This window comes from Manacus vitellinus, unplaced genomic scaffold (assembly GCF_001715985.3).
Source record: "Manacus vitellinus isolate BGI_N305 unplaced genomic scaffold, ASM171598v3 scaffold_20_pilon, whole genome shotgun sequence".
NCBI lineage: Eukaryota > Metazoa > Chordata > Aves > Passeriformes > Pipridae > Manacus > Manacus vitellinus.
The window spans coordinates 7,842,244-7,858,898 of NW_021939471.1; the positions used below are offsets into that span (position 1 = coordinate 7,842,244).

At 38.4% G+C, this 16,655-nt stretch overlaps 1 protein-coding gene across 2 annotated transcripts in view; it reads right to left on the minus strand.

The window, feature by feature from the left end:
* The window catches only part of SATB2 (SATB homeobox 2), a 107,295-nt gene that overhangs the window by 80,917 nt on the left and 9,723 nt on the right, over positions 1-16,655 (minus strand). The gene's annotated exons all lie outside the window — the stretch shown is intronic.

The following is a 16,655-nucleotide window of genomic DNA, read 5'->3' on the forward strand; positions in this document are numbered from 1 at the left end:
ACTCAAGAGAGACAGAGAATAGTATCTTTAAGGTTTCAGAATTTCTTTTCAAAATACATTTTAATAACCCTAGTTCCTAATTTGGACAGCATTGCAAATTCAGATACATTCAATTAAATTAAATGAGAAATTCTCCTTCGTTGACACTTATTTCAGTTGATAATCTGATCTCAAATTCCCCATCTCCCTCTTTTCTTCCCAGGAAGAGCAAAAAAATTCTGCATTTCTGACAAGTCTAAATAAAGCTTTGCTGGTTACTGAACTATGCTACATTTCCTATCAAGAGAAAACAAAAGCGGGAAAAAAAAAAGACTAGTTCACCACTAGAGGAGATGACTCAGAGCAAGCAGGAACTGTTACCAGATTCAGAAAAAATAGTTTTCCCTTGTACTGTTGAGCCCACACTAATGCTGAGATGAACCTAGATTTGCTTTCTTAGCCCACATCTTCCTAGAACTGCACCTATTTTCTTACGAAGCCACCAGATCCTTTTTGGATCCTGCCAGCAATTTCAACTTCACGTTAGTCACTTCGTGAACAAGAGATCGAAAGACAGAAAGGACTATTTTTTTAATTTAAATGATAAATTTCTGTGAACATGGCAAAGACTGGAAAGAGTTATTCGTGTTCTGGATCTGGAGGTTTGCAGCACACGCACATAATGCTTTGAAACCTTTCCAGTTTACCGCTTCTTTAGCAGCAGCTAAAAGATTCTCATGTAATCACAGCATATAGAAATTGTAGAGCTGCTACAAAGGAAATCTATCCCAGCCAAAACCAGCAAGAGAGTTTAAGGGACACCCTCAGAGACTACAAGATTCAATAGCCTTAAGCACTGGTGGCACTGCAAACACCCTTGGGAGATGGGGGAGAGCTCTAGGACCTCCTGAGATTCATCCTCCAGAAAGCAGCTCACACTGCTTCACCACCCACCAAGCTGGCAGACAGCACACCAGCACCCTCAGGCCTCTTTTCTTTTTTTTTTTTTTTGGTTGTGGCACTGCAGATACTTTAAGAGATAGGTTATCCCAACAGTCCCAGTGATGGGTCTTCCGGTGAAAGAAACTGTTGTTTAATACTAGTAATTGCGTACTAAACCAATTTCTGTACCAGAACTCTATTCCTCCAGAGCTCAGTGCTCTCGCCACTTCTTTCTCTTTCCTAAACTCTACCTCATGTTCAAATCAAAGAGATCAAAGATGCTGTATGGTGGTATTTCAAGAAAAAAAGGGAGGACAGACTGTCATTTCTAATCATCTCTCAAGCCCTGGGTGCCTTTGGCCCACTAGTGCATGGCTTCTACATGTGTGTAAGCAGAAAAGGAAGCCAGAGGCCAATTCACAGTTCCAGGAAATATAATTAAATAAAGATACACTGGGATGATGCCTTACTCAGAACATGGCACCAATATTGGAAAATCTCTGGAATCTACCAGAGATGCCATTTCACTGTAAGGTACAACCTATACTGCTGCCAGCATTCTCTTCAGTATCACAAATATATAATACCTGACTGGGGATTTCAACTAATAATACTGTGATAAAGGAGAAAATAAGATATAAATAACTACTTCACAAAGTGTTATGTTAAGAAGACAAAGATCCTGCGTGCACGTGTATTCTTGAAAGAATAGGCCAAATGACCACCCAATAAATCCAGATGTATTTTCTCATCCTTACTTGCACAGTGAACCAGAGCAGACCTCAACACTGAGAGAGCATTACTAGCACAACACAGCAAGGCAGCTTTGGGAAGTTTATCGTTTTCACAATCTGATTGATTTCAAAGGTCACCCTGGAGGAAAAGCCTCAATCTGGTTTCTGCCGACACAGTCAGTTCCCACAGCCAATAACTATTCTCTGCTCTTGGCACTCACTCAGGTGGTGGGACGTGGGTTGCACTGTGGGTATCTGCATCTTAATGAAAGTCTATTTTACTCCCCCAAAGTCTATTGTTCATTTGGAAACATGGAGTATTATTGGTTGTTTCATACTGCAGGTCTTAAGACAGGTATAAACTGCAAAGAAATATAAAGCCTTTCTGAGTAAGTAGAAACTTTATAACTAAAGTATTATCCTAAAAGTCCGAGATGCCTAAAGTAATAAAATAATTCAGACTTTAAACCATTTTAAATTTCTTCTTTTTCTAATCAGCAAAAAAAACCACAACACCCTCCTCTCTTCATTTGACATCTGAGTGTATGATGGATGAAAATCCAATCAGGGGAGCCTATCAGCACTAAAACAGCTCTTATCTTCCCCAGGTGATGGCCCTGGTTTACAGTTTACTGCAGAACAACTCATTTGAAAAGCTCACGCAACAAAGGTCCCAGTCAGTGTGATCTGTCCTCACTATAGTGCAGATGAAAAAGGTCAAAGCCACAACATTAAAATTGTAGTCTAGGAGAATAAAAATAAATATTAAATAAAATGGATAAATTATAGATTAATCTAAAAGTTTTTGTGAGAAATGGCTTCCTCTAGATACACTATTCTAGACTAAACATGTTGTTCTCATAAAATTTGAGAAGTTGTTCAATCAAGACATGCTTAAAATTAAGTTCTACCCAATCTTCCCAATTAGGAATAATTTTATTCCTGGAGGCTCAAAATAGCGGCCTCTGTTACCTCCTTTACCTACTCTGAGGTGAAATGTTTCTCATTGCATATTCAAAGAAGAGAACTGAAGATTTGGAGGTCTCTCATCTGGAGATGTCTAAAGAACACTGTTAATTTAGAGAAACTAAGATAACAGTTTGAAATGAAAATACTCTGTCTTTAGCCTAAGCTAACAAGCTCTTTACAAATTAAATGGAGGTATCAATTTCAAGACATTAAGGCCTTAAGCCAGCTTTCATCCTGGTATGTAGTGCACAAAAGGCTTCATATTCCATTAGCAGTGTCGTGTGCCTGCATGTGCCCTATATAAATAAAAGGAATGTCATACCTGAAGCATCTGCAGAGTAATTTTTACCTTGAAGGAAAATATTCGCAAATGTAACTAAATATCACAACCAAAACGTTAGAGCCATCTTGGCAGAACTACAGAATTATGCCATTATCATGGCTGAGGAGTTTTCTGCCAGTAGGGGAAGGGGAATTGGCAGTACCGTATCTCACGAGAGACAGGAAGACTTGACAGGTTGATGGGCAAGAGTGATGCAGACTCTCCCTCGGTCTGAGTGAGACACAGAGTCCTCCAACAACAACTGCCCCCAGCCAAAAAATGGTCTCAACCTTGTTGCCAGCCCTTTAGGTCCTCCTTGTGTACAACGAAAATAGTTTTGATTTTTAGCTTGCAAATCAATGAATAGGTTTTATTTCCTGCTAAAAGAGAGCTCAGATTCATCACAGCCAGCAAAACGCTTTCAGCCCTGGCTGAGCATCTCTCACAGCAAGCAGCTCTGCTGGTCAGTGCCTGCTCACCCACCCACCCAGGGCCACATCACTGTCACCTTCCTCCTCACGCCTCACTGCTCCCATCTCTGAATGACAGCCAGCACCTTTCAGCTCTACAGGAATAAATCTCCAGACCGCAAACCTCTAATATCCCTTCCTCCTCCTACCCCCAAGGCAACGAATTACACTCTATTTAGCTTGAGTCATGACTTTTCTTCCCATTTATAAACCATAAGAAGGGAGCACTAGAGGTGTCGTGAATCTAATCTGCTGTGATGAGCAAGGGATGCCTCCTCCACAAGAGCCATGCCCAAGGGTACCCACCACCAGGCACGCTTGCTCAGCCCAGAAAACACAAAGGTGCAGGGTCCCAGGGCAGGCCAAAGCTACCATTGTAGATAAGAAAGGGACATGTTAGGTGGGCGTGACAATCACTGCCAGTCACATTCACACCTCAGCATCAGCTTTCCTCACTGTGCACATATGGGCTGCACATCGCGCCGGCCGGCTGCACAGACCCACCTCTCACCGCAGCCAAGGAGAGAAAAAGGTTTCATTTCTCCACTGAAATGACCCACTGTACTGCCAGAACAAATCTTTTTTCATATACTCTCTTCTGGATCGGTTTTCATGTATACATTATTATTCAATGAAATAACTGCTTCTAAACAACATGTGTGACACCTTTTAAATGGCTGCAAATATTATGTGCATAGCCACATAAAGGGAGAGGGCAGAGCAGTCAGCTTAAATCCTGCTTACCTTACTGATTTTCATGGTAAAAGTAAAATGTATTTCTAAGGAACTGATACAATAAAGGCAAAGTCAATTTAAATTATAAGGAAAAAAATAAAAAAACTACTTAAGGGACTAACACTTTTCCTCCTTCCTGCATATAAAGATATGTGTATCTATACTAACTCTGGACACTACATATTTGATATGTATGTGTGTAAATTTAGACACAGGTACACAGCATGTTGTTATAACTCAGAAATAAAAACCAGAAGAAGTAAAAAAAAAATTGAAAAAAAAAAATCAGCCAATTTTGTTCAGCTACTTTCTCCTAGTAATTGACAGAAAATTCTTTATATTTCATCTTGGGGTATTAACACTAGTCATCATTCTCTGACGATATTTATATGAGAAAACTTCAAGTTACACAAAGTTGGTAAAGTCATTATTTCTATTGCAGAAAAGTATCTTCCGTCCTTTTCTTCACTAAATAACTGCCAAAAGATGACATTATTTCAGAATATTCCCCATGTAACACAGTTCAGCAGACTGTGGACGTAACAAATATTTTGCTTTGGTGGAATAAAAATCAGGGGAGAAAAAGAGAGAGAATCAGTTCATAAAACCACAACTTGCGTAACTGGTTTTGCTTAAATGAAAAACAAATCAACTGATCATTTCCTGGCAGATGAAGCATTACATTCAAACAGAATTTAAGAATTTTATTCTTTAATTATTTAGCCATATCCTTACTCCCTATCACTCTATTCTCTTTTTATTTAAAAACTTCTTTTTAAAGCAGATGTATTTTGAGGGAGAAACTTCGTCTCAAACTAGTACAAGTTTAAAAGGGAAAACATCAAAACCGGGTACAACATATTTTTAAAACTTATGTCCATGCCTCCTCTGCTGCTTAACTTTCTCTTTTGGCAAAACTATTCAAAGAATTTGATAAAACTACTAATATATTTGCTTAATCCCGCAGTCCCAGCCCTCCACAGATGGCTTTTATATGGATTTGTTAATAAATTGTTAATAATTTGTTAATAGGCAGCGGCGCAGCCCTGGCAAGAGAGTTTCCTAGGTGAGAGCTGAGCCCTCATGAATCCAAGTTCATCACTCGCCACATTGCTAATGAGACAAGTGCAGCCCAACACGAGGTTAATTGTCAGAAGCAATAATCTAAATTAAACTGGCCAACATTCAAGTAAAAAGGTACCATTTAAAATGTCCTTTTCCAATGAAAGCAATCTCAGGAGTTTATTTGCCTACTCAATATAGAATTCCAGGTTTTAAAAAAAAACCTTCTTCTCCCCCTCTAAGGAACCAAAGTAATTATTTTTAATACAGTGACATATGTTAGACAAAAGTATTAAGGAGGGGGTTTCATTCCACTCCAAGTCTCCACGGAATTTTCCCTTATGTGATCACACATCTGAGCTCAGATTTTAACCAACCAATGAAGATTTTTTGTTACACAATCACTATTAGCTGATGAGAAATCTTTTCACAAATAATCCCAAAACATGGAAGATCTGCTGTGATGTTCCCAGCACTGAGAAATATAATCAAAACAACATGGGGAATTAAAGAAAAAAGCGAGAGTTCACAAAAACATTTGAGAAATGGCTCAAGTCAACTCAAAGCTCACTTGGTTTTGGCTGGGAATCCGGGCTCACAACAGCTTCAGCCTGCCAAAACAAATACAGCCACCCGTTTCTTCCCGATGCTTTCACCCAGGGAGGAACCTGCTCCTTTGCTTTCCCCTGCTACGATAATGACATGCCTGCTAGGATTTGATTGGGTTTCATATCCCTGCCTGCTTTTGAAACAATTATTATTTTGTTAATCATGAGAAGAAAAGGACTTAAGTGGCACCTCAGACTGACATAATAACCAATACCTTCCAGATAATTATTATGTGATGTAATTAAAATAATGCACATCATTTAGGCGAAAAGTTTAAAAATACCTTGGGGGAAAGTAGTTTGGGATATAATTTCACACAGGGAATCTGTTTAATTTTGGTTGTAACCATAGAGGAAAAACGTAGAATTTAACACAGATACTATTCACTTACCATACAGAGTTAGTATAAAAAAAGCATATTCATCTAATAAAAATGAATGTTGTGGGTGCAGCTACAATGTTTTATACATATGTTTACCCATAAGAAATGACTGCAAGATGTATGGTAAAGTAGTTTTCAACTACCCTTTTTTGTATTTTTAAAATTATTTAATTCTTCATTTTTATTAAGAAAAGCTGATAAGTGGGTACAAAACTCCTTTTCAAAGCACTCGGTCATCTATACCTAATCTCTGCCCTAGTGACAATCAGAATAACTCGGTTTTCAAAACTTCTTAATTTTAGCCTTGAACGTGAGATCATTTTAAGGCGGGTAAAGCAGTGAAAAACCTCTCAACTGAATAATGATAAATGCAACAAGAAAGAATAATGCCACACAAAATACTAGGCAAAACAGTGGATTCAAGTAAGTAGTATTAAATAAATTAAAAAAAATTGGATCAGCTTTTAATGATATTGCACAAATGCCTTTCTTTTTCTAATAGAGAGTTAAACTCTTAAATCACTACAAATGCCTTAGCCTAAGAGGTAGCTGGCAAACATGGCATGAAAAGCATCTTGCATTAGACTTGGCCAGTTCCAGATGAGGATGCTGACATGACCTATTTATAAACATTTTTACATTTCTCCTTTTTTAAATTCCCATTTGGGAAGCTGCTGATCCCTCTTCCAAACATATCAAATTCAATCTGCAACACAGAAGCTTTGTTACATTCCATTCCTTGGATGCATTGAACAGTCTACTTGCCTACTCAGGAACCCAAAGGGGACATACAAAACGATGCTCTCAGTGTACTAAAATGAACTCTGGAAGTTTGACACAAACTTGTTAACCAGCACAACCAACTGCAGCTTTAGTAGCACAGCTAAAGATGGTTTTTTGCAGACAAAGAGGCAGTTGCAAAACTGAGAAGATTCAAGGGTTCCTGAACTTTGATGTAGGTACTAATACCAGCCTATTGCCATGTTCTTCCTGCCTGATTCTTAAGTGCCCACAAAAGCAAACAGCAGATGGTCAATTCATAAGACCGGCAATATTGGCATAATCAAAGCAGACTCACTGACCTGTGCCCACATTCAGCCAACCAAAGGCTGATTGATCAACTGAGATCAACTGTGCAAAGACCAGAGATGCTTGAAGAGCACCTAAAGAAAAGACTTCACACACAAGGTCCCCTTAACTAAGGCTCTTCATGGTCCAAGGTAACATACTTACAAGAAAGATTTTCATTTCTCTTCCTATGGAGGGGTTTGTTCTCTTTCTCCTTTTACCTCTGAATTTCCTCTTTCAGATGTTAGGAGTGAGCATTTTAGTGTTCATTTCTCCTCAAATATTATCAAATAACACAGTCCCACTTGAAAATGCCAGAAAATACTTTAATGAATAACTATCATAGATATAAAGAGATAGAACTGTTTGTTTTCAGCATTTAAAGAAAAAAAAAGTCCAAGCAGCTTTTCTAATTGCACTAAAAAGGTGCTAGGCAGCATCCAGTTTATCAGTTCTGTTTCTGAAGCTTACTCTTCATTCTTTCATTGGAGATTTGAAGAAAGACACAACTACAGTAAGGCTGGACTGTTAAGTAGTCAGGGGAGTCGAATAAGACAAGCAACATAGAACAGCTTTGGCTTTTTCCTTTTTGTCTCAAATGAAGAAATGTACCATAAAAGTCTCCTACCTGCCTGACACTTTGTACTACCAGCAGCCAAAGTGCAAAAGGCCCATTAGACAGCTGTAGAACTCTTATCTGGAAGAAGTGTCACATTTCCTGCCCAAATCCAAAGACACTGATCTCATGCCAGCAAGCTATCCAGCAGTTACGTGGGCCAGATTTGTGAGGTTATAATTATTTATTTCTGTCAATTTAAAGCTTAAACTGCAAATGCTTATTCAGTCTTATTACAGCGTTAAAAACTCAACCACACTGGATGATGACCACCTTTGCAAGGCTAGGCTGCCATTTATCACTACTTAGAATTAAAGAAAAGCACAAAAACAGATTTTGAAAACCTAAAGCACGTTCAAAAAATTACACTCTGCTTCAAGACCTAACACAGTAATAGACTCTCACAGGAATAGCTATTTCCCTGGCAAGATAGTGCAATAATGCAATTACTGCCATTTAATTAATTTATATTCTCAAAATCTGTCTCCTTACACTTTTTAAGTATTTTGCTTTAACATCAAGACAGGATTTTCTGCTCTGGTTTGCCATAGCAACCCCTGCAACAAATGGCAGTTGTCTATAAAAAGGGGGGACTCTTTGAGCATGCATGCATGGTTTAGTATGGTTTGTTTTAAAGGAGGTCAGAGTACAATGGACCTTTTCTACCGTGTGGGATTGAACACCAACAAATCTCACTTCAAGGGCTGCCACGTTCCTCTGCAAAATGAAATGACACTGCTGCTAAATCTGGATGTAATTACAGATATGAAAGGATGGCTGTGAAAGTTGCTTGTATCTTCCTCTCCCTCCTCTACTATAGATGTATTTGCCATACAGCTGTTAACATCCTGAACGAGTAAGATGCAGCAGGCTTAATATTTCCTTTCATTTTGTTTTAAGTGTTAGTCTACAGCGGTGGCTGTTAAAGCACATTTACCACTAAAGAATGAGACCTTTGTCTGTCTATTGCAGGCAGAGCTCTCCCCTGCCTGCCTGTGCAGCCCAGGGCAAAAGCTATACCGGGAAGCCTTGACCTCCGGCCTAACAAGGACACTTAGTAGGGCTAAGGGTAATCCTGACTCCTCCTTGCTCATTCAGTTCCTTGAGCTGTTTGAAGCAATCATTACCAACGCAGCTACATTTTGCGGTCGTATTATAAAATGAATCATTGTTCAACAGTCCAAGACTGCTAAACTTATTTTATGTGTGGTTTAGAGTCGAGTCACTGGTCGCTCATATCCCTCCGAGTTGTACTCCCTCCAGTCCAGTCGCAGTGGGGAAAGCGCTCGTCTCTGGCGCTAGTCCAAACGTAGGATGGTGTAACAGAGCAGCACTTGGCCTCTAGTACTTGTTCTCACAAGCTCCCCATGAGCTAGCCAAGATTTTTTTTCAGCCACTTCCATCTGAAGAGCCTTTACCTCAGAGAATCTCTAGCTTTTGTGCAGTTTTAACACGACGACTTCTGGGAATTGAAATATCTACCACTCCTTTTGAGGTACTCCAATTACACCCTCACAAACGTCACTTCTCACTACATGTTCCTACAGGCACAATTTCTGTTTTAAGAGTGCCTGTGGAACATTTGATGTTGGGATTTGGTAGGAGTGAATGAATGCTCCATTATTCACCCTGGTGGTGCAGCAGTGGCTGCTCTGAAGTTTTACAATGCAGCATATTGCTGTAATGACATCATATGACATCATAAATCTCCTACAATATCTAAAGCTTCTGATGAATGTTCCTACATAAGCACCTTGTTAATAAATGAAGAAAAAAGAGTTAATCAAATAAAAATCTTTTGCATTTGTACACTATTTAGAAGTTTACAGACAAGTACTAACCACTTTATGCTTTAAAATTAAAACTCTTTGCCTTTAAGTTCCACATGAAAGAAGGCACCATCTTGATTAATGGATGCAGTTAGACAGGTTACCGTGCTTTTCACCCTATGTGAAAACCTCACAAAGGAAGCTTCTCTGCAAAATATATGAATCTTAACTTGAATTAATATTTCTAAAAAGTCCTCTGGAAACAAAAAGTTACTGTATTTCTCTTATTACACGCAAGTGTTTATGATATTTCGACCACAAATAGTCTAAATTAACAAATATTTTCCCCTTCTTTTAAAACCTTCCTACATACACACACATATTAGTCAAGTTAAACACCAGCTTCTCAGCCCTTGCCAAAAAGGGGGATATTTGCCATCTCTACCTTCAATCAAACACATACAACTAAAGCAACACCATAGTCTACTGTAAGGCTCTTAACCCCAGGCTTCATGTCTTCCTACTCTCTACAGCTTTCTCCTTTCTCCAGCCTTAAGAAAATTACTTGAAAACAGGTCAAATCTTTTATATATTAAAACAAACGTGCCTCCCTACTTTCAGTCTTAGAGCTCCCATACTTCTGTCCTCTGAGGACATAGGTTGTCTTTCTCCATGATTCTGCAGAGGTAGGAGGATTCCTACAGGTAATTCCTCTTTTGCTGTCCCAGTCTAAGTCACTGTGTCTCAGGCATTTGCACGAGCAAGCAAGAATGAACCTAAACCCAAGCTTCTATGATATATTATAAATAACAACGAAATTACTCTGAAGATCATTAAACAAAAAATATCCTGCAAATGGATGCTTTCATATAAGGAAAAATATTCTGTAGTGAAATGGCTTTGGCCTATCCCTCCTGTAGCTAAACAACTCACTCTAAAATACCTGTATTGAGTTTGGCCTTCTGTATCAGGACATAGTTGAAAAATTATATGGATGAAACACCCCAAACAAACTCTTTGCAAAGATTCAAGTATAGGATCAGGAACCACAGACGTATATAAATTTACCTGAACCTATGTTACCTATGCTCCTAAAATGCCTCCCAACATACTACTTCTTCATACAAATTAAAAATATAGCTTGAGATACATCTGGAAAAAAAAAATCACATTTCAAACTCTGCCCTCAATTGCATCAGTGGAAATCAAAAACTCCACTGACTTCAGAAGCATTTGACTTTATTTACAGTGCTGTAACTGAAAACATGACTTAATTTTCTTGCAAAGAATTCCTTATTGAAACTACAGCACAAGCAATTATGAACACTAACAGCATTGTGTGAGCTGATTTTGGACCCTACATCACAGCACTGGATGCTTGTCTAATTTAGCCTTCGCACCAAGACAAACCTTTCTAGTTCCATTTTTGGCCTGGTACAGCAGTACCAGAACATTGCATTTCAGTTTCCACCATTGCAAGGAATATTTGACTCTGAGATATGCACCATGTTAAAGTTTTAGGATTCAGGACATTTCTCTACTACTACCAGCTTTTTCATTTCTGTTCATAACTCTTCCTACTGGGGATGCAAAGTCCCAAATGAAAATTGTCGGCTTGGACTTGTCCTGTCTGAAAAAAATTGTGTTCATGGTGAGCAGTTCTCACTTTGGGTCCTTTCCCATCTCTTTCTTTATAGGACATCTGATGGAAAGCACTGCTTTTCATAACCTTTGCTAAGCTCCATTAGCTCCCTTAAGTGACTTCCAGCCCCAGTCTCTCTCAATCCCTACATTGTTCTGCCAGAACATCAGTAAGATGCTAAATAGTACATGTAGTTTCAGGGAAATATCTAATCTCCTATTTTTGAAAGTTCAAATTGCTGTGCTGCCAACAGTAGGAACAGGCTAACAAGGTATTATTCAATACTGAAATCCTCTTTTTTTCTGGGAAGAATTAGAAAACGTATGAACTGTCCTATAATATTGAGTGATTTGCTGAGTGTGACTACGGTCCAGCCACACGCCATAGTGTACTACGGCCTTACGAGTTTGTAACGTACTGAGGTTTCTGCTTAATTTAAATCTGCTACCGAATCCTAATATCTACTCTCATTTCCCCATCTCCACACATCCCCCACCGGCACTCAGTGCCAAAGGCTGAGAAATAACAAAAGGGCCAGGGGAGGCCCCGGGCGTGTTCGAAACCAACACAGACCCACGTACGGTCACAATGTCGCGTGACTGCGCGCCCGCCAAGCAGTGTGCCTCGGAGAGCAGCACTGCATCCCAAAGTTACCAACCAGCTTCTTTTTGTTCCCAGAAAATTAAAATGCTTGGATTCTGTTCTATTCCACGTTCTCGTGCCAAAGACAGGATCATGCTAACAAGCTCGTGATGGAACCCTCTAAGAATTTTTTTTATCTCTACGAATTAAATTTTTATAGAGAAGTTGAAGCTCCCCTCATCAAGAGCCTCAGAAGTATGGGAAACAAAATGTCAAGAATTAATGTTAGATACTACACTCCCACATAGGGTTAATTTTTTTTCCAAACAGCACGCAGAAATCTGTCCCACCCATCAGATGAGCTACTATACTTCTATTAGTGTTCTGGCACCTCCTTCTGTACAAACATAGCCCTTTTTCTATAAAGCACGTTATATAAAAGACTTAATCCGGCAAGCACGGAAATAAGGGATTTTTTTTTGCTTCCAGACTTGAACTGATTACTCCTTGCATCAGACAGCATCTTCTTTCTCCTAAATACTACATCACACAACTAGCTGGATCTAGAAAGACATTTAGTAGGTGTATGAGATAGGGGAAACCAGGACCAGCCTTCCTTTATAAAGATCTGACTCAATGGGCCAGTGATCCACAACAAAATTAGAACATATTCCATCTTTCTTCCTGTTTATCTACAAACTGCACCTTGCAACTGCTCTGGGAAAATAACTGCACGTTTTGTAAAAGACAAATGCTATGCTGATATAAGAAGTTATTTTGTCATAAACTGATTAAGTTTTGTATCTAAAAATACCTGGACTGCCCACCTACTACAGGACACACATACTGTGGCTACATTACTGCAAATGCAAATTTAGATACATGTCTTGCCATACTGCACATACCATGGTTTACATAGTTCTAAATACAGTTCAATTAACAGCAGCTTGCATCCATTCCCAGTTCCTGGATACGTGGCCAGATAAAATCTTGACAAAATGCTAAGCAAAGGAAAACAAAGTATACACTGTCTATTAATTGCACTGGAGTTAGCACTGCCATCATGTAATCCTTGCTGAAAACATGATTTTTTTTAATTTATTTTTTTAATTTATTGCGATCTGTTAAAAGCCATTCCATTTAAACAGCATTGCACAATTTCCAGACAACCGAATCTGTGAAAAAAGCCTTATGGCTTTGTCAGGACTTGCCATATTATTATGGAGCAAAGGCTACATAAATTTATCTCCTTCTAATTCTGTAAGTTTTTACATATGAAGACACTGGGGTTTTTTTCCATCTGCAGCTAAGATTTCTCCATCTCCCTTACATTTACACGCAAAACAAGAGCTTATGCACAGGAGACACATATAAAAAAAGAAAAGGATTCAGGAGAATCCTTGAAGATGTTTGATGGTAATTTTGTTCCATAACAATCACTCCTTCCGCAAAATCCACATTGTGACCACGGGGCATCACAGTGCCACGTCAGTACTACAGCTGTACCTGCAAATACATCCCAACCTTGTTCAACAAGTAGGAGGACAGGAGGTGACAAGGGGTTTGCTGTACCTCAATGAGACAGTGTAGGTGCTTACTAGACTACCAAAAATCACACTGCTGTTCCTCACAGTCATGACATTGCTATTGCAAACGGCATAGAAATCCTTGGCTGACTCTCTTCTCTTTTGCTTTCCCTCTCCCTACTTTCCTGCACAGACACACACTCAAAATTGTGAAGCATAAGAAGTTCTTGCAAAAAAAAATTTTAAAACAGAGCTACAGAAAGCTGAGGGAAAACAAATCTCATGTTTTTATAGTAACAAAAGCATTCCTTAACCTTGTTATTGAAATGACTTTGGATTATTAGGCATATTATTTTTTAAAAGGGTAATCCACATTTTACCATAAATGCTGAAATTTTTGTCTCATATCACTCAAACCAGACCATGGAAGCTCTGTAGCTAAAAATCATTACTTTTCTTTCCTACTTGCCTTTCTGAAGTGCCATACTACCTTTTGGTCCCCTTCTAGAAAAATTCATAAATGCATACAATACATTGAGATTTAAACAATTTGGCATTGGTATTTTAGTATCTGGAAATAACAATCAGCTTACCAGAAGCAGCTTTGAATCAGTGAACTTCATAATAAAAGTATTTCTGGATAAATAAATAAAAGAACATCTCTATTATACAACACCAAATTAATCCTTGTGATAAATTTATTAATTCAACCCTCCAAAGGTCAATAGAATATTAATTTGTTCCTTGCTCTATGTAATGTATTAGGGTTTAATCTAATCTGGTTAAATAGATGTTCAGCAACATTCAAACAGCCTTGGCACCAACACTGACACAGTTCAGTACAAAGTGGTAAATTTACCATAAAATATTTTAAACTTTCAATGCCAGCATACAGTTCCTTAAGGAGTTACAAAATACAAATTTTTAATAATTGCCAGTTTCTACTGAATTCTGCCATAAAGTCAATATTCAATTCTCAGATTACTATGTCACTTCGCAGTGACAAACACCCAGTTGTTTCTGAAGGAGAATGCCTGCTGGTTGTGCTTTCAGGGCAGGGAGGCAGATTTGTTCAAGATTCCACCAGAAGTCCCCGGGAGGGAAGGAACCCCTAACTCTGCAGCAGCATGGTACCCCCTTGGGTTATGCAGCACTAATCGGGCCACAGCAGGACCTACATTGCCCTTTACCTGAGGGAAATGCCCACCTCCAGTACACGGTACTATACATCATCCCCGACAGAAACCAGCCCTGAAATCCCTTGTTGTGTGCTCCAGTCTGTACTGCAGCACCTCTTACCTAGCTGGAAACTACCATTTTACATGCAGCAAGTCACCTTTCTTCTGAGCTAAAGCACACTTCTGGAATCAACAGGTCTTTCCTCTATGAATAAAAGAAAAGTTGCATGTTTGATCCAAGAGGCAGTTCATGCTGCTTCTATGAATGCACATAAAGCATATTTCCCTTGGAACAGATTTATCTCATTCTGCATAAGGTTTTATTTGATGGGTGGGGCTGGGTTTTGTTGATCTGGGTTTCTTCGTTTCATGGCAATTAGTTGCAAAACACCTTAAGATGCATTGCTAGAATGACTGCTCCACAAAGAGCACTTTGTATCTTATTGTAAAATATTCAGACACTCAACCCAAACAAATGGTGTCTGTAATAAAAATACTGCCATATATCTTCATTTGTACTAGAACAAATCAGTTTTATTTGTTCATTCTGTGTTTTAGTGTCACAGGTCTCTTAGAAAAGATAATTTATAATTCCTTATGCAATTAGATATGAAATTAAGTTGTCTTTACTCTGGAGAAGAATTTATAATAAAGAGACCAGGTTCAACCAGTTCCATGGAAAATATTTTGATAGCATCAAAAAAGACAGCATAAAGATCTTTAGGGTTTTAACAAATTAACACATGCCTTTTGGGTAAATTACTGTACATGCTGTTAATCCTTTAATTAGGTTCTCAATTTCACATACACATTTGTGGTAGGGGAGATTTTTAGTGATCAGAAAATGCAAATGTATGGTGTTGCTATGCTCTTTGTTAAAAGAGATTTCAAAAAAGTTTAAAAAACCAAACCCCTCCCCCCCAAAAAAAATTATGTGTGATCCTTTATTTAAAAGCTCCACAATAAAATATTAATAAATCTTTATAACTATTACTAACAAAATACCACTCTCCCTTTTTTTATTCAAACAAATACAGTTTCCAAACTGAGAAAAATAAGACTTGTTCTCCACAGTTAAGCCACAGCAAAGGAAACTTTTATGTTCGTAATGCATGTAGTTTTTAGACCCATCATGTCAACATTTAAAAATATGTAATTGATGCCATCTATACAAATGGATACATAAATAGTGATGTTTGAAACACATTCTACGGTAGCATTTCACAAAATGACAATTTTCTCGTGCTGACTGCCGCACAATACTGCCTAAACATCTCCTTCCAGGATCTTGAAAAGATGTAGTATTATCTATAGCTCATTATTTGATACTTTTTTTTTCCCCTCAAGCATTTGGTGCATCCTCAGTTTCAACACAATATAAACACTCTTTCCCCCCACAGACTATTTCATAGATTCTATAGCTGGTGCCGAAGTAAAACCTACTCAGAAAGGCAGACAAATTGCCATCAGTTAACGATCCCTATGCCAAGGGACATTTTTAGCATGGAGTTGTCGCTGTGAAAGTAGGAACTATCTACTAGCTATCCCACATAATGATTTTTGTTAGAAAAAGGAAAAAGGCCAAAATGTGGCTAAGCAGCAAATATATTGTAAAAACAAAGTATGAAAGCAATTTAGCTAAGAATCCTGACTGGCACACACATCCTCCTCCCAGCCTGCTTGTATAAATTTAACTCTTTGTTGGTAACGGGGAAACAGCTAGGTGAAGACAAAGATGCTGCACCTACAAAACTGGAGAATGAAAACAGAGCAAAATACAGACCCCCACATCTCAGGACTACTTTAACTTTATTGTTTAATTGACAGTTACTTCATTCTAGAAGAATTATTTTTCAGTTGGAATAAAGTTGAAAGTAAAATTGCCTATAAATACACTTAAAATGCCCTGACCTCATGTCATTCAGTCTGATGAAATGCCTTTTTTTAATCACACCTGTATAAACATATATTATTTTAAGTTGTCTGGATAAATCAAAGGTATTCACTGGTTGAAAGGAAGACAGAGTATGAGCAATTCTCCACAAGCCCTCCACCAGTATGGAGAGGAAG